This window comes from Perognathus longimembris, chromosome 12, assembly GCF_023159225.1.
Source record: "Perognathus longimembris pacificus isolate PPM17 chromosome 12, ASM2315922v1, whole genome shotgun sequence".
NCBI classification, from domain to species: domain Eukaryota; kingdom Metazoa; phylum Chordata; class Mammalia; order Rodentia; family Heteromyidae; genus Perognathus; species Perognathus longimembris.
This window is the reverse complement of record NC_063172.1, coordinates 24,401,720-24,421,995: the sequence shown is the minus strand read 5'-3', so window position 1 is coordinate 24,421,995 and position 20,276 is coordinate 24,401,720. Positions and strand designations below refer to the sequence as shown.

Below are 20,276 nucleotides of genomic sequence, written 5' to 3'. Positions count from 1 at the left end.
AGGAAACCTATGAATAACAACTCTCATGTGTCTCAATGGAAATACCTGCTTTGTTTCTGAGTTTTCATCTAAGCTTTGAATTTTAAATGATTCTGAGTTTATTTCATTTTTGTGGGTTTTAATGGTAATATTATCCTTGCCTAAACTTTGAGTAGATTATCGTAAAGCCTTAGTAACTTTATATCAATTTTATAAGCACTTCATGAGAGATACCTCTATCTCATGAATAGAGTAGCCTAACTATATTTGAGTTACACACATTCTTCAACCTTGGTCCTATAAGTTGTAGATATTCATGACATCAATCGAGGTAATATAAACCAAGGTTTTCATTACTTATATAAAAATTTATATCAGAAAAGAAATATGCTTAGCCAATGATAACAGAGACCCAAATACAGAGCATTGACAAATTAAGCCTTTGTACATAAATGGTGGCCATAAATAAGTCCCTCAAATGTCACAAAATGATAATCTTTGTCTTTTGGTCCTGTAATCCTTAACACATACATCCATACTTAGTGTAATATTTAGCATTCTAGTCATTATGTCTTCCATCTAAAGGGATTTCTCTCCACCTGAACCATTTATGGACCTAAAAAGCATGGGAACTTTGACATTTCTAACTGTTGAAATCATTATTTTCTATTTTGCAAAATAGAAACAGTGATAGCACAAATTTTTTAAGATTGTTATGAGATTTAAGTGAGATAACTTTCACCAAAAGGCAAAATGACACCCACTATGTGATTAGTGTTAATTATTGTGTGACATTAATCATTAGTTCTTGGTAAGGATGGCTTGAGAGACTGACACCTGACTTAGGAGCAGACTCCTCAACTTAGCCTTCAGTGCTTTTTACCTCATAGACCCAATCTATTAACCACCTATTCCTGCCATTTACATAAAAATTGCATAAACACTGGTACTCAACCTCATAGTGTTTCCTAAACATTCATGACTCTTGTTCTAACTATTGTCCTGGGTAGACTTCCTCTCTTGAGCCCTCACATTTACCTTCCTATCCTGTCTTTTGAAAGTTTTCTTCTGTCAAGCTTATCCAGATCTCTAAACTATATCCATTCTTTGAATTCTGTAGTATATCAAATGTAACTTTCCTCTGAGCATGTATATTCACAACTGACCACACCCGTTTGTGGCTGAAATCTGACTTGAACTTTGCTTGCAGGTGAACTCTCTGACATTTACTGCTCAACTAGGAGGAGTGTCCATTTTGTCTCATTTGCATAAAGGCATCATATAGTGTAATGAGCCCAGAACCATTTGTAGTTAATAAAACAATCACATTTTGATTTAACTAAGTGCTGTGATGGACACTTGGGTTTATGTCATTTTAGATGACTTCCCAGGGCTGAATACAGAGACAAGTGAGCTGGCTATCCTACCAAGCCTCACTGAGCAGCCACCATATCTAAATTGCTTGGTGAGCTGTGATTTCCTGTGAAGATGGAAACCGAGTGTAGCTCTTATTTGGAGCTCTTAGATCTTCTCACCTGTCTTTCTGCCTTCACTGTGAATGTATTTAAAATTCCTTTGAAGAGAACATTTAATTGAACATAACTAAAATCTGGTTGGGAACTAAATAATAAGAGGATGGCAGCCATGCAATTGGCAGTCTGGGGGATGGAGAACAGGGACTAATTCATACTGCTGCTGAGTCAGAAATGAGCTGTGAAACACTGACAGCAGAGTGGCCACAAATGAATCAGAATTGGACTTGCTGCCATCCAAAGGTGCTCAGTCTCAATCTCCAGGGCCTACAGGGGCAACACATCACAGCCAGAAGAGAGGTTTGAGGCTGATGCTGGACCTGGGAAAATACCTGCCCGGACAAATAGGCAACACATAACTTAAAACTATTGAAATACCTGCCATTGTGGCCAGGCTTTTCACTGGAAGTTGTCATTCTGGTTTAGTATAAAAACAGTGGCAAAAATGACAAAACACGAATGCTCTGTCCTTTAAATGTTAGCAATAATTTTAAAATGACAGACAAAAATACCTTCTGGGAGTGCTCTGTGGATCATCAGGTTGCAGCTCTTACTTTGAAATTCTGACTGAAATAACAAGAGATGTATGGACAGACACCTCTTGTACTTTACTAACAACTAGTGAATTGTTATATTCCCTGTTCAGATAGAAGCTTTGTTTCTCTTTAACACTGCTAAACTGCAACCCATGGGATAAAACAACCAGGGGGGACAGCATTACCTTGTTTTTATTGGCACTTTTATGATTGTGTGATAATGTTGGAAAGGGCCCTGTTCTGCTTGCTTGTAAAGGATCCCACAGGTATCATAGAGATGAGGTGTAACCAGTAAAAATGGCAAATAAAACTCCAAGAGCAGTATTCAAATTCCTAATAACCTGGTAAATTTGGAATTTGGTACACACTTGAATGTTTTAGAAATGGCGTCTGTGGCACGTCTTGCAATAGGTTATTAAAGACTCATGTCAGAGGAGACTAGTTAACAACCCTTGTAAAAGAATGTATAGAATAAGGATTTAGGTTTAAGAAATGAATTATTTGTTGCTCTCTTTTTTTGCATTGCTTTTCTCTCTGTGTGTCTCTGTTTCTCTGCTTCTCTCTCTGTCTCTGTTCCTTTTTCTCCCTCTTTTTGTTTTTCTTTTGTTTTGTTTGGGAGTTTTGTACCAGTACTGGGGCACCAGTTAAGTTGTGATTGATTTTGTGAGGAATTTTTTTTCCTCATGTGTTCAAGTTAAAAAAAAATGACTTTTCCTAGCTGTGTGTGATGGTGTTGCATGTTTAATCTCAGCAACCTAGGCTGAGGCAGCAGGTATGATATTCATTTTGAGGTAATATAGCCTCAAACTTAGGATATACAGCAGCCTGAGTGACATAGTGAGCTCTAGATTTTAAAAGCAGAATAATAGGGGCTGGAAATGTGTCCTACTGGCAAGAGTGCTTGCCTCATATACATGAAGCCCTGGGTTCGATTCCTCAGCAGCACATATATAGAAAACGGCCAGAAGTGGCACTGTGGCTCAAGTGGCAGAGTACTAGACTTGAGCAAAAAGTAGCCAGGGACAGTGCTCAAGCCCTGAGTTCAATGCCCAGGACTGGCAAAAAAAAAAAAAAGAAGAAGAAGAAGAATCTGTTGTCTTATAGATTTCATTTGAATAAGCTTTAGAATATCACTAAATATTAATTTAAAATTTTTACTGGGAATATAAATAATGTCAGAGAAAATTATAAACAAATCTGAAAGAGGAACTTTGTAAACAAATTCAATGGCTTTTCTAAGTTGGCCTCATTTCATTTAAATAAAGTAGCTAAAAAGTAGATTACAGTGAAATTGAACCTCTTCACACACCAGGAATGGTTTTTCTTTCTTTAAGTTCATATTTGTAACCTAAAGGAGAAAATGTAAGCATCTAATTTATCAGATACTAACTCAGCATCAGTGGTAACAATTGATGGTAGGGAACCACATTGATTTAAAAATCATATACTGATTAGAATCAAATGCAGTGGGTTAAGATCAGAAAGGACACTGAGCCTCAGGGGTTTACATGGTTGGAGTAATTTTTTATTGTATGCATCTTCTTCCTAATGTCTGGACTAACTCATATTTATTTATTAACTAGGAATAAAAAACGACAGTCTTTAAATTGCTTTTAGTCCACAAATATATTAGATTGGTCTCAAGTTTCTTATAATAAAAGGTTAATATTTTGATAAGAAATAAAATATTTAAAATGATCCACAAGTGTAAGTAATGAGTATTAGATTTCCTGGGTTGCAATGGCAAGGATTCAAGAATGGAGTAAGGATTTATAAGAGATATAATGATGATTATTCTTAGTGTAAAGTTTATATCCCTCCAGAGGAACAGCTCTTTTATTAGCTTGTATTTTTGTATTCAATTGTTAAGAAAAGACCTTAGGGACTCTAAGAGTAGAAACCCTTATTCAGGTTTGGAGTCAGCAGCTCTTATCATAAATGATCCTTCATTTCTAAATAGTAGGAATGACAGAAACCATAGAATTCAAGAACATATGCCTTATCTAAAGATATTCTCAACCTAAAAATAGCATGCCTTCCAAACAAAACCCATCCACAAGCTAAATGTGGTGAATGGCTCCCCAGTTTGCTACCCTAATAATTGTACCACAGCAGGAACCATAGTCTCTTCGGAACTCTTCATCCTGGGTTCAAAGCCTATGTTAACCATGCTTCTCAGTGGTAGTTCATCTTCTGCTTGAATGATTCTAGCAATAGGAGCTCATCAGCTTTGGGAGCTGCTGAGTCCTTTGTGAATTGTACTAGAGGTAGTTCTGCTAGTAGTCCTTTTTTTGCTTTGGAGAAAAACAATAGCACATCAGTGAACTTAAACAGTGTGATGCTCTCTTCAGCCAGAGCCCAAGAGGTTTCTTTGTGTTCTGTGTTACTTGAGACTATATCATTGTTGAGGGCCTTAGCTCTGTTTCATGGATGACACAGTTGGTTCCCGAAGTGCAAATGGAATCCTTACATTGTGTTGCATTATTCCAATTGTATGTCTATGGTTCATGTCATATAGTCTAATCTCAGAAAGGCCTGTGCATGTGAAACAATTTCTTGAAACAAGGTTACTGCACAGAGGGTAAAAAGACATGAAAGTATTATTTTTCCTGAGCTTACATTCAAGCCAAGGAAATAAACAACAAATAACTAAATAAAAGCAAGATAGTTACATTGTCTAAGTTCTCTGAAGGGAATAGAGGTATGAGAGGCAGGTAGCAAGGGGCCAAATCATTCAGTAGCAGTTTTCTAAGAACACAAGAACCCAACTGAAGGATTTTAAGTAGAGAATGACATGACTGCAAGAACTGTTTGCAGAAAGGTAATAGCAATTCAGTGTGAAAACCCAGGAATATTACAGTCTTTAAAAGAAAAGTCTACTATTCAAGATTACTAAGGACCAGGAACTGGCTCATGCCTATAATCGTAACTAGGCAGGAGGCGAGGATCGAAGGATCACAGTTCAAGCCCCGCCGAGGCAGGAAAGTTTGTGAGAGTCTTACATTCCATAAAAAGCCAAAAGTGGAGTTGTGGCTCAAGTGATAGAGTGCCAGCATTGAGCAGAAAAGCTAAGAGGCAGTGCCCAGGCTTGAGCTGAAGCCTTGATACCAGCAAAAAGATACTGTCAGAGACAAGCATGGCCTAAGATGTCAAGTACGCTAGACAGAATTCTAACATAGCCTCTGCCTCTTTTAATGCATTAATACTGTTGTAACAAAATGCAACAGACTCAGTGGCTTCATCAACAAATACTTGTATTACATTTTTCTGGACGTGAAGAAGCTCAGGACTATGGTCTAAGTAGATAAGATGTCTGACTCTGGCTTGCCTATTGAGGTCTTAATATCTTTCATGGGAAGAGCTCTGATTCCTTTATGTTGTAAATATAAACCTACTAATCCCATTGTATGGGGTTGTACTCTCACGATGCAATGTAATTTGTTTCCCAAACCTCCACCTGTTAATACTAATCTATTGGTGGTTAGGGTTTCATTATATTAACTTTAGGGAGACACAGGCATGCAAGCCATAACAGCTCCCAAGATTCTCATTCTCTTCTATGCATTTACTGTATAATCTTCCTCTTGAGCCTGCAGGAATTTGGATCTGAATAAGACATGCCATTCTCATGGTTAAGTTCTGGTATGTGGCAAAGGGGACAGGACTTGGGAAGTGTAATCAGGTCCTTAGCTGGTTGTTATTCAAGGGCAAGATTATCCTGGGTGGTATGAAATGAGTGAGTGAGCCCTTTGAAAGATGGCCAAAGGCAGCAGTCAGAGTGATTCAGACCAGCGTATAGGCTCTTTTACCAGTTGTCCTGAAAAAGCAAACTATGGTATGGAGAAGCCTTGTGACACGAAATATCAGGTGACTGAGAACCTCAATCTTGTGACAAAAAGACATGACTTGTGCTAGGCAGTGATCTTATGGCTCAGAGGACCCTGCAGCCCTGATTTCAACCTGGTGAGATCTTGAAGAGAGAAGGCCTTGCTTGGATTCTGACATACAAAACTAATGGATGGTGATGCACATGTGTAATCCCAGCTACAGGAAAATCCAGGTCTGAGGTCAGCCCTGGGCCAAAGCCTGAGGTCCTATCTGAAAAAAATAGATTATGATAAAAGGGGAATAGAGGTGGCACAAGTGATAGAGTGCTTGCTTAGCTAGTAGCAAACCTTGAGTCCAAAATATATTTTTGTATAGCACTCAAATTACATATTGTATATATTTGCTAGTATATTCATATATGTCTATGTATGTGCATGTGTATATACATATATGTATGTGTATCTATATGTACATATATCATATATGCATATATGTGATATTTGGTAGATTTTGATAATAAATTCTTGTTTTTAGACACTAAATTCATGGCAATTTTCCACCCATAAATAGCAAATAAATACAAAGAGAATAGCATTTTCTTTTCTTATCATTTCTATAACCAAATTTACTGAAAGGGGCAAAAAGTAGAGACCATTTAGAAAGTCACTGTTGCCAATTTGTCATTGCTAAAATATAGAACCAACCCAGATGCCCCTCAGTAGATGGATCAAGGAAATGTGGCACATATACACAATGGAAGTCTATGCCTCTATCAGAAAGAATGACACTGTCCATTCATAAGGAAATGGAAGGACTTGGAAAAAAAATCATACTAAGTGAAGTGAGGTAGACCCAAAGAAACATGGACTCTATGGTTTCCCTCATAGGGAATAATTAGTACACATCTAGGATAGCCCTAGCAGAAGATCACAATAGCGCAATAGCTATGTATGTATGAATACATAAGATGATGCTAAGCCAAATGAACTCCAAGTTATTCTCCCCTCTTGCTGGACAGCTAACTGGTTTTATATGTTAATTTGATGACTGATGTCTTTGTGAGCATTATTATTTAGATTCTTAAAATTCACATATATTTCATCAGCTTTTAGGAAGATAACTTATATTTACATCCCCTCCAATAGTATTTAAGAAAGCTAGTTGAGCTCACTTGCCCTGCTGAGAATTGTTATTTTAAAAAGCACCCTTGCCAAGAGAAAGGTAAAGAAAAAAGTTTTCATTTCTGAATTAACTTATAATCCTTACACTGTGAAGGTGTAGTTCAGTAATCCTTATACTTTTTGCCGTCCTTTTCCTTTTCTTTCTTTACTTTTTCATTTTCTTTAAAGAGCTGTATAAAAGGATTGCAATTCAACATGTCAATTGTATATGTACAATGAATCTTGGTTAATATTACCCCTTCCACCATTCTCATCCCCTCCTACTTACCCTCTGCCCTTTCCTTTCTTTTTTACACTGTTTTTAAAGCCTCCATTTCATGTTTTATGTTCTATTCTCTCAAACACTTTCAAAGTAGACAAGTTATATAACTATTTAGCACTTTATCCCACACATGTTTCTATCCTATGATCCTGTGTTTGTATTTCAATACATTAAGATACTATGTTAAATAAAATGCCACCTGCTTAGGATCTCCATGTTGGTGTTGTTATAATCTTTGTGTGCGTGCCAATCCTGGGGCTTAATGCAAGCCCAGGATACTGTCCCTGAGCTTTCGCGGTCATGACTAGTGCTCTATTTCTTGAGCCACAGTTAAGCTGAGCACTGGTGGCTCCCACCTATAATCCTAGCTATTCCAGAGGCTGAAATCTGTTGTTATAATTTTCATTAGGCCCCACTTCTTTTTGTAAAAAAATTATCTTTAAGCATTGTATAGAGGAGATACTGTTTAACAAAACAGTTTATGAATATACTGCATTTTAATCAACATTCTCATCCTCCTTCGAGCCACCCCTTGCCTTACTTTTCTTACATTTGTGGTATATACAATAAATAATTGACTTCCTTGTCCCCTTCTTCCTCACTTCATTCATTTACCACTCTCCCCTTGGCCCCAACTCCCCCTTCTTGCATATACCCGTTTCCTGATGCTGATTTTGTTCAGTATTGATGTAGACTTTTTAAAGAACTATACTATTTGTGTTCTCCACAGAATCTATTTCATTTTAGTCAATTCATTTGTAATCCCTGGCTTACCACCTCGTATGTTTACTTGTAGATTTATAGGTTCATTCTACCTACCATGATGAGTCACATTATGCAGCATATGTCTCTCTGGGTCTAGATTTCTTCACTTGACTATAATTTATTCCAATATTTCCATTTCCTTACAAAGGGTACAATATCATTCTTTCTAATAAATAAGTAAAAATTTCATCTTCTCGATCCATCTATCCATTGAAGGACATTTGGACTGATTCCATATCTTGGCTATGGTGAATAGTGCTGCAATGAACAGGTTGTGTTGGTGACTTTACTGTTCTCTTATTTGTTCTATTGGCTAAATTAAGCTCAACTTCTATTTGGTCTCTGAGCTCCAGAATTTCACTTTTACTTCTAATTTGAGGCAGTACCTAGTTGGTTGTGGCCACCTGTTCATGGAAGAACAGTCCTTTGATTAAGCTACAATTGGGGGACCTCACCACCCAATTCACTCTGAGGAAATGGTCATGGAGAATTATATGCTACTACGATCCCATCGCTTCACCAAAAGAACCATATATAGGCTTGAATAATATTTCTATACATATCTGCTATGGGTAACTACAACAAAATCACATATGAAGCTCACAATTAGGAACTTTATATGAGATTGGCTTTTAAACCAGAATATATGTGCTTCTATTGACCTCTAAACTTTAAATAAGTATGTTATTATTACCAAAATCATAGAGCTATAATATAAAAAACAGAAGTGAAATCTAGAGTATACCTACAAGCAAGCAGAAACATATTAGAAACTCCTATTTATGCTCCATTTACCACTGGGGTTTCACAGTTATCTTTAAGGCTGAATAATTAATTCCAGTGTCCAGACATTAGTGTATAGACTTTCCTTTTGTTCTTCCTTCAGAGATCTACTACAGTGCAAGTAAAATGTTTCCATACTTGTGATATATACATAAATAATAAATATACATAAATAACTGGGCTATCTAATAATCTAATAATCACAAATTTGGCAGTATAAGTTTCCAATATCTTTCATATTTACTTAGAAATTATCCCCAGGTAAGCTGTGATGAATTATTAATCTGATAACATACAATATCATTGGTCATTCCAGTAGAATGCAACTATTCTGAGTTTGTAGACAGTAATTAGTAGTATTATAGTTAGATATTTCATATTGCTAAAATAAATGTTAGAATGGGAAGTGATCTTTTTAAAAAGTCTTTAGATTCGGTGTAAGGTTTTGTAGCAAATTAGTTTTATGGCCAACTCATATACTGTCTTTCCCTCCTAAATATGTTGTCTACCTATATCTGTTGTGTTTTTGTATTTGATAGCCATAGATTGCTAAATAACCAAGAGCTGAAGGACAGAAAATATAGCCAACTCAGGAAAAGGCCTTTGTATTGATGAAGAGAGTACAAAACTTGTCCTTGTGTTCATAATTTAGCTTTGTCTTTTACCAGGGAATACAAAATGAATAAGTCCTTGAAAAAAATCAGTCATGTGTATGAATGTTATACCTACATGGCAACATCTTTTCCTTTCTTTCACATTTAGTATCATGACTATTTCCCAAATTAAGTAAGATACTGGATTTCAGCTTTTTGTAGGAGTCTGTGTCCATTACCATTAAGATTTGAAACATTTAAAAAGAAGAGCCTGCTTTTAGACTCAGCCATTTCTGAGAAATGAAGACACTTTATGAAGTAATAAGACTGAATTGCTTTGCTAATATGTTAATTCATATGACTTGTAATGTGGGAAAAAAAAGGAGAGAGGAATTTTTATCGAATTAAACTTTGCAGTACACAGGTGCTTAAAAATGGCTATGTAGCTAGTGGTAATAGCATGGAAGACACTTATATCTGAAAATTATTACCTAAGCTTTCCTTGTTTGTTCCCATGGGATGGTTTGTAAAATGAGCTTATGTAATAAGGTTGAGGTTCTGCCTAGAAGCAAACATTTCAGAAATTATTTCAGCTGGTTCCTTTTGTGTAAGCACATGAAAGTGTCCATATGGGCTTGTGTACATGTGCGCACAGTGATTTTCACATCTCTTTCCAGAAAGGATTGGAGGTAGATTGTAGGATGTCATTTACAGGTCAAGTATTAGGTCACTCTCTCTTCAACTTAGGATTCTTCTGAAATGTTAAATGTCAAAGGAAGTAAGATCCTAGAAGTTTTCATTTTTACTGAGATAAATTTATTCCTTTGTACCAGAGAGGTATGTTGAAAAGATTCTAGTAGAAAAGGCAAGGTTTTAGTAGGATTTGCTAGATAATGTATAAAGAATAAAAACTCTATCATGTTTTACACTTAGAAACTAAATTTTTAAAAAGGAATTACTTATCAAAATTATAAAATTATAGGAATCAGAACTCAAGGATAGGCTATGGCTGGCTTCCTTCATTCCTAATTTATATAGATAAGATATCTTATATAGATAAGATATCCTTTTGTTTCCAACAAAACTCAGCCAAGACTTGCCTAATGGCCTGATTTCATTGAGCCCAACACTTTCTGTAAGAGGAATCAGAATAGAAATAGATTTTAGATGTTGAAAATTAAAGGCATTGCTTAAAATCTCTACTTCTTATTTTGGTTAAAACAACATTAAACAGTAAGATTCAGCGAAAAGGCAATTTGTTATGTGTAACAGGCTGGCACACTTTTTTTAAGATTTTTTTAAAAAAATTTATTGATAAAATTTTTTTAATATATTGAAAGATTTTTATATATTATTTGTCTGAGGGGGATTTATTGTGACATTTCCATATACGCTTATAATATAGCCAGTCAAACTCATCTTCTCACTGCCACGTGCCTATCTCTCCTTTTAAAAACAATTTCAGCAGGTTTCAATGTTTTGTTTTCATACATTGGTATATAAAGTACTTCTCCTCACCATCATTCATACTCTCCATTTGCCCCCTCCAACAAAGTCGGGTAGGCCCTTCCCCCCCCCCCCCCCCCCCCGGTCCTGGGGCTTGAACTCAGGGCCTGAGTGCTGTCCCTGAGCCTCTTTGTGCTCAAGGGTAGAGCTCAACCCCTCGAGCCACAGTGCTACTTGTTACTGTTTTTTGAGTAGTCTATTGGAGATAAGAGTCTGATGGGGGAATCACAGGAGCCCAATAGCTATGCCCTTATGAACACATAAGATAATACTAAGTGAAATGAACTCCATGATATGGAAACGATTGTTATATTACAGTTGTAAATACTTTCAATGTGACATATGCAACTGTAGCCTCTATTATTGATGACATTCCTGTATCACCTTCCTGTGGTTGTACCTACACTATCTCTGTATCTTATCTGAGTATATTGGAAACTTGGTATACTGGTATTAGAACCAGGAAATTGGAAGGGAATACCAAAATCGAGAGACACAGGGTAAAAAAAGACAAACAACTACAAAAGCAATACTTACAAACTGTTTGGTGAAAATGAACTGAACAACTGAACAACTCATGGGGGTTAGGGGAAACAGAAAGAGGGAGGGGGGAGGGGGGAATGAGGGACAAGGTAACAAACAGTACAAGAAATGTATCCAATGCCTAATGTATGAAACTGTAACCTCTCTGTAATTCAGTTTGATAATAAAAAATATATATTAAAAAAGAAAAGAGTCTCATGGGGACTTTTTTGCCCTGGCTGGCTTCAAACTGCAATCCTCAGATCTCAGCCTAATGAGTACCTAGGATTACAGGGGTGAGCCTTCTATGCCCAGCTAGGCTCTTTTTATACTCATTGTTGACAGCATCTACTATAAAATAACTAGTCATTCTGAGAAGAGAATCACTCTCTCTCTATATATTTTTAACCCATTCTTGTCCGATTGTACCATGGTATTGGTATCTTTAGATGAGAATTATATTGGTAACTTTTCTAAGGAAGGATTATCTTTAGATATTTTGTTCGAATATTATGGAAGTATACAAAATATGGTTTAGGGACTGGGAATGTAATTCAGTGGTAGTATAATTGTCTACCATGTGCAAGTCCCAGGGTTTCTGGTCATCAGCACTACCAAAAAATAAATATATGTATATATACATAGTAGTATATAAATGCACATTTGTATATATATTATGAAATCATTTGCATAATTTTGTTATTGTTGTTTTATTTGGGGTTTAGTTTTTGTTTGTTTTTCCAGTTCTGGAACTTAAATTCAGATCCTGGGATATGCCCTTGAAAGTTTTGCCCAAGGCTAGTACTCTATCACTTGAGCCACAGCTCAATTTTTGGCTTTATTCGTGGTTAATTGGACATAGGAGTCTCACAGACTTTCCTGCCTGGGCTTTGAAACATGATTCTCAGACCTCAGCCTCTGGAGTAGCTAGGATTACAGGCGTGAGCCACTGCTTTCTGGCAAGTACATGGATTTTGTTATCAAGTCCAATGACTTCTCTAAGCCTCCATTTTTATTTTCTGTAATATGATTCTAGTATCAGATTCTGCCTCAGGAATGCTATAGTGTTTATCAACTATTAGATTACCAGATAGACTGTTAGTGTCTTTATAACAACCAGATATTAGGTATTTAAAACATATTTATTACTATTTTTGGTAGTCCAAAGACAAAACTTTATCTCAACAGACTCATATTAAGGTATCATCACTAAGACTGCATTCCTTTGTAGCACTCCAAAGCAGAATCTCTCTTCTTGTCTTCTAGTTTCTAGAGGCCAAAAGCATTTCTGGTTCATGGCCATTTGCCATCTATTAAGCTAGCAATGTCCACTAGGGTCTTTCTCGTGTTTCTAACTCTCTGCCTCCCTCTTCCACGTCTACAGCATTTGTGATAACTTGGGGTCTACCAGGGTAATCTAAGATAATTTCCTTTCTTAAGTTTAGCAGACCAGCAGATTTAATCCCATCCAAACCTATCATTTCCCTTTCTAAATAACATTCACCGGTTCCAAGAGATAGAACATTAGGGGTTATTATTTCTGCTTACCTTATTAATGTATCTGTCACTAAGAAAATACCTGAGGAATGTTTGCTTTTGCTGTTCTTAATCTAACAATAAAGCCCTTCCTTGAATACTTCCTGTTGTTAAGATGCCAATCAATGCCCTAGAAACCGTGGCCAGTCTAGAGCCATAGCATACTGTTTCAACACCTTCAACAAACAGGACTTTCAGCACTCTGATTATGAATCTGAAAAGCCAACAGCAGGGTGGCTGTTTCTGATCCAGATGCCCAAGTTTTGTAGCTTCCCCATTTTCTGCTTTCTCTACACTGCTTTCCTTCTTGGAGATATTTTACTGCTGCGGCATGAACTTACTGCTGTGGTATGAACTTACTTCTGTGCAGCTGTCATAGTTCAGTGGAACTGGGGTGTAACCTTTCTGTCATGCTTAAAGCACTGTAAGTCCAGCTGTGAGATAGGCACATGTTCCATGTGTCTCTGAACACATCTCTGGAATGCAAATGACACTATTTCTGTCGAGCTATTTCTTCTCATCTGCCAGCTACAAGGAAAGCATTCCTTTTTTCCATCATGTGCATGTGAATATTTGGAGTCAAATGTCCCTTGTACTCCCAAAACCTCTCACCATGTAGTAGACTTTGCCACTGAAGACTGGTAGTCTTTGTGGTGGTACTATCGATGTCCAAACTCTTGGTTCAGACTATCCCTTCACTGACTTGTGCATCACCCCTGGAAGGCTGTTTTCTCCTTTCCATTTATTCTGCCTTTAATTAGTCCTTCCGCTTTGTATTAGTTAAGTCTTTGCCAGTATGCTAAAGGGCACAGAGAATTATTTTGAAGCCAGCATCATATTCCAGTCACTGTTTTAGACATTTATCAACATTATTTTATTGAATCTTGATTCAATGCCTTCATGGGTAGGTGCTATTTTTCCTTTTTAAATAGTGATGCAACAGAGTGTAAAAAGGGAGTTTTGTACTATCAAAAGCAATGGGTAAGTGCCATATAAAGGATTCAAACTCAGATAAATCTGATGCAAAGGCTTTAGTTTTTCCTTGCCAGTAAAAGCTCTGTCATTTGACATTGATTTTCCAGTACGCATTTTATCTAGGCTTGCTTGACTTCCTGTTCATTGGGGTAAGTCTTCGTGACAAATTATCATGGCTTGCTCACTAGTTGTTTATTTTTGTGGGCAGATAAAGACTAAGTGTACTCTTTATCAAAGATCTGGTACTGGTCAAACATCTTTTCTGGTGATTTGCAAATTAGTCCTGGTACATTACTCTTTTTGTTATTGTTGATGTTTTAATGAGAGGGCAGTGAGAAGAGGAAGTAATTTTTCAGGTGTATCTAAGCCATGGTAAACTAGGAGTTTTGTGGTATAAAATAATCCCAACCAATCTATTGTTTTTCCACTAGCAATCAAGCCTAATCAACCCAGTAACAGGCAAAATCTGCTTTACTTCTTTGAACAAAACACTCACAAAGAAAACAGAAACTGGTTTAGCAACTTTGCAAGTGAGTGAAAAAAGACTTCTATAAATAAAGCTTCCCTTTGTACTTCTGTGGTCCTGTTGGGTTTGGAATGCTGCTGGGTTTATATTCTCCTATTCTGAACTCTTAGTCACAACAACATGAATTTAGTTTTAGCTAAATGCATTTAGTTTTAGCTGGATACATTGCCTTATTTTAATAGCTTACTTAATAATCTAACTTTGATATACCTTAAGGATTACATAAAATTATAAATTCTTTGGACCTCCTTCTGTTTCTCCATTTTATACTCTCCTGTTTGATTTGTGTTTGGTTTGTTTAAGAGAGAAAAATTCAAACTGGGAAATCTTAATAAGAAGACTACTTGCTGGGCTTTAAGATGTCTTCTTCTGCATAAAATAAAAAAAGTCAAAGCAAGTACCATATCACAAAGAAGATAAATTTGGGGAACCTTTTGTTCCTAGTAGCTTTGTCCTCCTGATCTTACATAGATGCTGGAAAAGTTGCAAGAAATAGCCTTCAGCAATACAAAGAAATATGAGATAGTGTTATTTCTATTGGAAGAAAAACAGAAATTAAAGTGACTAGTAAATAACATTCAGATTTTCATGTAATTGTGAAAGTAGAACATGGAAATAGGCCTTAATCTGAGAATGTCAAGTGTTTCTGGAGCCATTATTGAGTCCACTGGCAAAATCTGCATTAATTACAAAAAGTGTCATATCAACGTTAAATTTACTGAAGTCTGAAAGCTGCGTTTTGTATCTATAAAAGATTACAAATATTTAAATATTACATTATTTAAGTAGTTTGGAATAAAGAACCATGATACATGTAATAGTAAATGTGTGTGTATTTACAAATATATAGACATGTTTATGTGTGAGAGAATACAGATATAAAGCAAATAAGATGAAATATTAATAGTAATTTTATCTAGGGAAAGTATATAGGACTATATCTTTCCCATATTTTACCTATGAGCAGAAGAATCTTAAATCTAAATTCCCAACCCAGAAGATTCTCATAGGCTCCAGACCCATAACTGCCAACTATCCAAGATTCATTAGGATATTCCTCAGAGCTTTAAAAATCAACCTATGTGAAGCTGGTTTTATAATTTCCCTCCTTTAAACCTGATGTGCTTGTGGTTTGATTTTTGTTTTTCTCTGGTGCCAAACTAGATTCTTTAGTTTCCCTCATGAGCTCCCAGGAACACTGATTCAATCGACCAAGAAATGTCAACTATTCTACCTGTAATTCCTTTTGGTTTATACCTATGTTTTAATGCCTTCTATCATTCCTTGGCTTTGTATTTCTCCTAGGGAATACTTACCAACTTACTTTTACTAGGTCTGCATCATTCAGAATATGCCCTTTTCTAGTACAACTCATTTCTAAATTTTAAGGCTGATCCTGCTAATGTTCTGCTTAAAGTCTGTCTCCCTGTTGCCCTGAGATTAAGGTCCAAATTATCATTTGATGGCTGGATGCTGATGGCTCAAGCTTGTAATCCTAGCTACTCAGGAGGCTGAGAGCTGAGGATCACAGTTCAAAGCCAGCCAGGATAAGAAAGTCTATGAGACTCCTATCTCCATTTAACCACCAGAAAACAAGAAGTGGCGCTGTGGCTCAAGTGTTAGATTGCTCGCCTAGAGCTGAAGATCTTAAGGACAGTGCCCAGGCCCAGAGTTCAAGCCCCATCACACACACACACACACACACACACACACACACACACACACACAAAATTATCAATTGAATTTTTTCAACCCTGTGAAGGTTACAGATCTTTCTTATTTTTTAACTCTCTTTTTTCTCCTCAAATATGTTATCCTTTCTCCTACCATGCTTAGTCACCTTGGTCTTTGACTCATGTTAGTCCCTCTGACGCTTTCTCTTTCCCCTATTCCCAACTACTTTTTCAACACACTCAGTGCTCATTCAGATGCCATTGGTCTAAGAAACATTCATGGCATCCGAAGTCTGATCAAGGTAGTAATTAAAGGTAAATTAAAATTACAGAAATACTATGAATATATTTTTAAAGTAGCATAAAGTATTATGAATTATGCATTCACATTCAGTCAATATGGTTTTCCATAAATATTTACTGAACTCTTCTTGTGGCTATCAGCTTCTAGTCAGATCATTGAATATGTAAGTGCTGATCTTTTGCAATATTGGTTGGATGAAGCAATTAATGATGAAAATCGTAGCACTTAAATTCTAGGAAGAGTTACTAATTACAAAAATATAAATGAAAAATATTAATTAGCCTAATGTCTTGAAGAAAAAAACACACAGGGAGTATATGGGATGCTACTCTAGATGCAGTTGTAGTGAGAAGGTATATCCAAGAAGATGTACATGAGTCAGGTTCTTAAATAAAATGGAGGAGCAAGGTGAAGCCAATGTCTGGAGAGAATATTCTCCAAGTAGAAGAGCTATAGAATACAAAGCCCCAGGCTAGGACCATGCTTGGTATGTATATAAAATATGTTGTACTATATAATATGTTACAACAGCAAGGAAAACTATACAATGAGCAAGAGAGTATTGATAGGAAGCTTGAAGGACCAAAACCTACTCTGAATCCACTCTGTTGGCCTTAATTTTCTCTAGGTATTAATTTGACTTGTTCTGATGATTTTCTCTGTGACTGGAGCGTACAAACTGGATAACCATTTGGGGGAAAAAAGAGGTTGGGGACACAGGTCAGTGGAAAGACAGCTCTTCAGTTATAGTTGGTGTCCTAAGGATTAATGAGCCAAGATTGAATAGATGGAGCCTAGAGAGCCAGAAGCAATGTTAGAAATGTAACTGCAGATAGAGCAAAGCATTTGTCCCACACAAACCAGCTTTGTTAGTCAGACAGCCTTGTCTTTTCCCTCAGTCCTTTCCCACCTGTCTACATTTGTCTACAGTTTCAAAATTAAATTAGCCAACAGTTTGATCCTCTTGCAGCTGTTAGATAGTAATGGAGAGTCTGCCTTTGCCTTTGAATTACAACAATGGCAAACATTAAAAAAAAAAACACAAAACCTTATAAAAATGAATTTTTTGATGGCCCTGGTAGCTCACACCTACCTACTTAGGAGTCTGAGATCTGAGGATTGCAGTTCCAAGCCAGCAGGGGCAGGGAACTTTGAGACTCCTATCTCCAGTTAACCACCAAAATAAAAGCTAGGTGTGGAGGTGTGTCTCAAGTGCTAAAGCACTACCCTTAAGCAAAAAAAGCTTAGAGACAGCATGCAGGCCTTGAGTTCAAGCCCTAGGATAGCACCAAAATACATATGTACATACAGACAGCTTTGTTTTCACACCACATTCTAGGTAGATAGCCAAATAGACCAAATAATGAAAAAAATAATGAAATAATATTAAATAAATCATTTTATTTTTCAAGAGAACTTCCTGTTTCCTTATTTGGACTGCAGAAATTAAGCCAGTGTTTCCAAATAGTATCTATTCTATTTTCTTTTCTTATTAATTTCTCTCTAATTATTTCATAATTTTCCCCTTTTATTTTTGGGTACTTTAGCTTTATATTCCCTGGCATGCTATCCATTATCTTAAGGATAGACTCCCTTTTATTGGAAAACAGTTTTGATTAGAATATTCTTTTAGCCAAGGACCAACAGCTCACTCCTGTAATCCTAGCTAGTCAGGAGGCAGAGATCTGAGTGTGGAGGTTCAAAGCCAGCCCTGACAGGAAAGTCCATGAAACACTTATCTCCAATTGACTCCCAGAAAACCAGAAGTGACGCTGTGCCTAAAAACAGTAAAGCACTAGACTTAAGCTTAAAAAAAAAACCAAACTCAGGGAGAGCACCCCGGCCCTAAGTTCAAGCTCCACACTGACAAAATAAATAAATAAATAAGTTTATGAGAAATAACATGAACAAATAATAGAAAACCAGAAAGGAAAACAAGTTAAACCGAAGACAATCCATAAAAGGCTTATAATTCATGTACGGTGCAGTTTCATTATGTGAAAAAAGTTAAACATCTCCAAAGCACACGCACGTGTACACACACACACACACACACACACACACATTCAGACATTAATTATAGGTAGTTCTTTTTAGAGTATAGAGATCTCATCTCCATGTGTATTGCATAATTTGCTGCTTATGTGACCATCATTCGTTTTCTTCTGTATTTTAGAAGATGGCAATCAAGCTCAAGCCATATTTCTCATTATGAGCTGAAAGTTTTTCTTTCCTTGCTTCATTTCTTTTGTCTGTCTCTTTTGTGATCGTTTTGAATTTTAAAATCAAATGGTGAAAAATTATTTTTAATAGTTGGTCATAACTTATTTTTATTTATGAAGAATGTGGTACTAATATTTTCTTCTTAAATTTAAGAGTTGTATTTTTGTTTGAGAAACTTATTAAATTAGTATTTTTTCATATCTTAAGTTCTAGATTTTGTTTTCTAATGTGTTGGCATTTTATATGACATTATATTTCTAGGCTTTTGTGATTCTAGACTGTACTTACAAGTCTCCAAGATTCATCTTAGGGCCTGGTACTTTGTTTTTATTCAATAGATGTTTGTATTATTCTCTGATTTAATTTAAATAAATGTTACAAGAGATACTTTGATGGAAAGAGTTGTTCATTAGAAAATAGCTTTTACAAAATGGGATTCAATTTATAGAAATAGAAATTAAAAAAATAATGTTTCCATACATGACTTATACCTGATTAGTAAAACACCTCAATACAGGCATACTGGGCATAAAAGTTTGTGAGACTTCTCCAAAATAACTAGCAAAAAAGCAAGACTTGAGTGTGGTTCAAGTGTAGAATACCAGCCTAACAAGCAAACCAAGGAGTTAAGGCCTTGAGTTCAAATTCATGGAAAAAATAACACACACGCACACACACACACACACACACACACACACACACACGATGTAACTACTACATTTCCTTTTTCTGTTGTTTCCTTGAAGTTAGGGCTGAGCATTATCCCTGAGATTTCAACTGGAGATATAAGTCTCACAGACTTGCCTGCCTGAGCTTCAAACGGTGGTCTTCAGATCTCAGCCTGATGAGTAGCTAGAGTTCCAGGTTTAAGCCACAGCACTGGGAAACTACTAGATTTCTAAAAGCAGAAAATATATGATATCTGTTTTCATATGTTTGGTTTATTTCCCTTAACTTGGTGATCTCCATTTCTATACCATATCTGGCAAATGACATAACCTCATTCTTCTTTGTGGCTGAGTAAAACTCCACTCCAGATAAATACCACATTTATCATCCATTTGCTGCAGGGCACCTAATCTGATTGATTCTATAACTTGGCTGTTGTGAACAATGCAGTGGCAAACATGTGCATGTAAGTATTCCTATAGTAATTGACCCAGCCATTAGAAAATCACTGACTGATACTGCCTAGGGAAAGTATGAGGCATGGCAGCCTCTTAGTTCACCTCACCAAGAAATGTCAGAGGAAGAACAGGATGGAAAATGTGCCTCCTATTAAACTGAGAAAATTTCCCCAGAACTTTAAGGAACTTTTTCTTTAGTCACTAAGTATGTGCACAAATGAAAAAGAGAAGGAAATAAAAAAAAAATCCTGGACTATCTGATGGCTCACCCATCATTGTAGCTACAGTTTTTAGTAGCTTTGGTACATGGTTGCCCAAAACAGAATTCGTTTTTTTACATGCTACTTGGTTTGCTGTGATCACCGAACTAAAACTCTTTTATTCAAACTAAGAATAGGGCAACTTTGAGAATATATATTATTTAT

General features: G+C 36.3%; 1 protein-coding gene and 1 long non-coding RNA gene across 4 annotated transcripts in view; one reads left to right on the top strand and one right to left on the bottom strand.

Annotated features, from left to right (window-relative positions):
- The window catches only part of LOC125360747, a 28,590-nt gene extending 25,942 nt beyond the window's left edge, over nucleotides 1-2,648 (bottom strand). Inside the window, exon 1 of the long non-coding RNA XR_007212798.1 lies at nucleotides 8-2,648. This is a non-coding gene — a long non-coding RNA (uncharacterized LOC125360747). The remainder of the gene's footprint in view (nucleotides 1-7) is intronic.
- Oxr1 (oxidation resistance 1) overlaps nucleotides 1-20,276 on the top strand; it is a 274,194-nt gene that overhangs the window by 148,452 nt on the left and 105,466 nt on the right. The window lies entirely within an intron of this gene.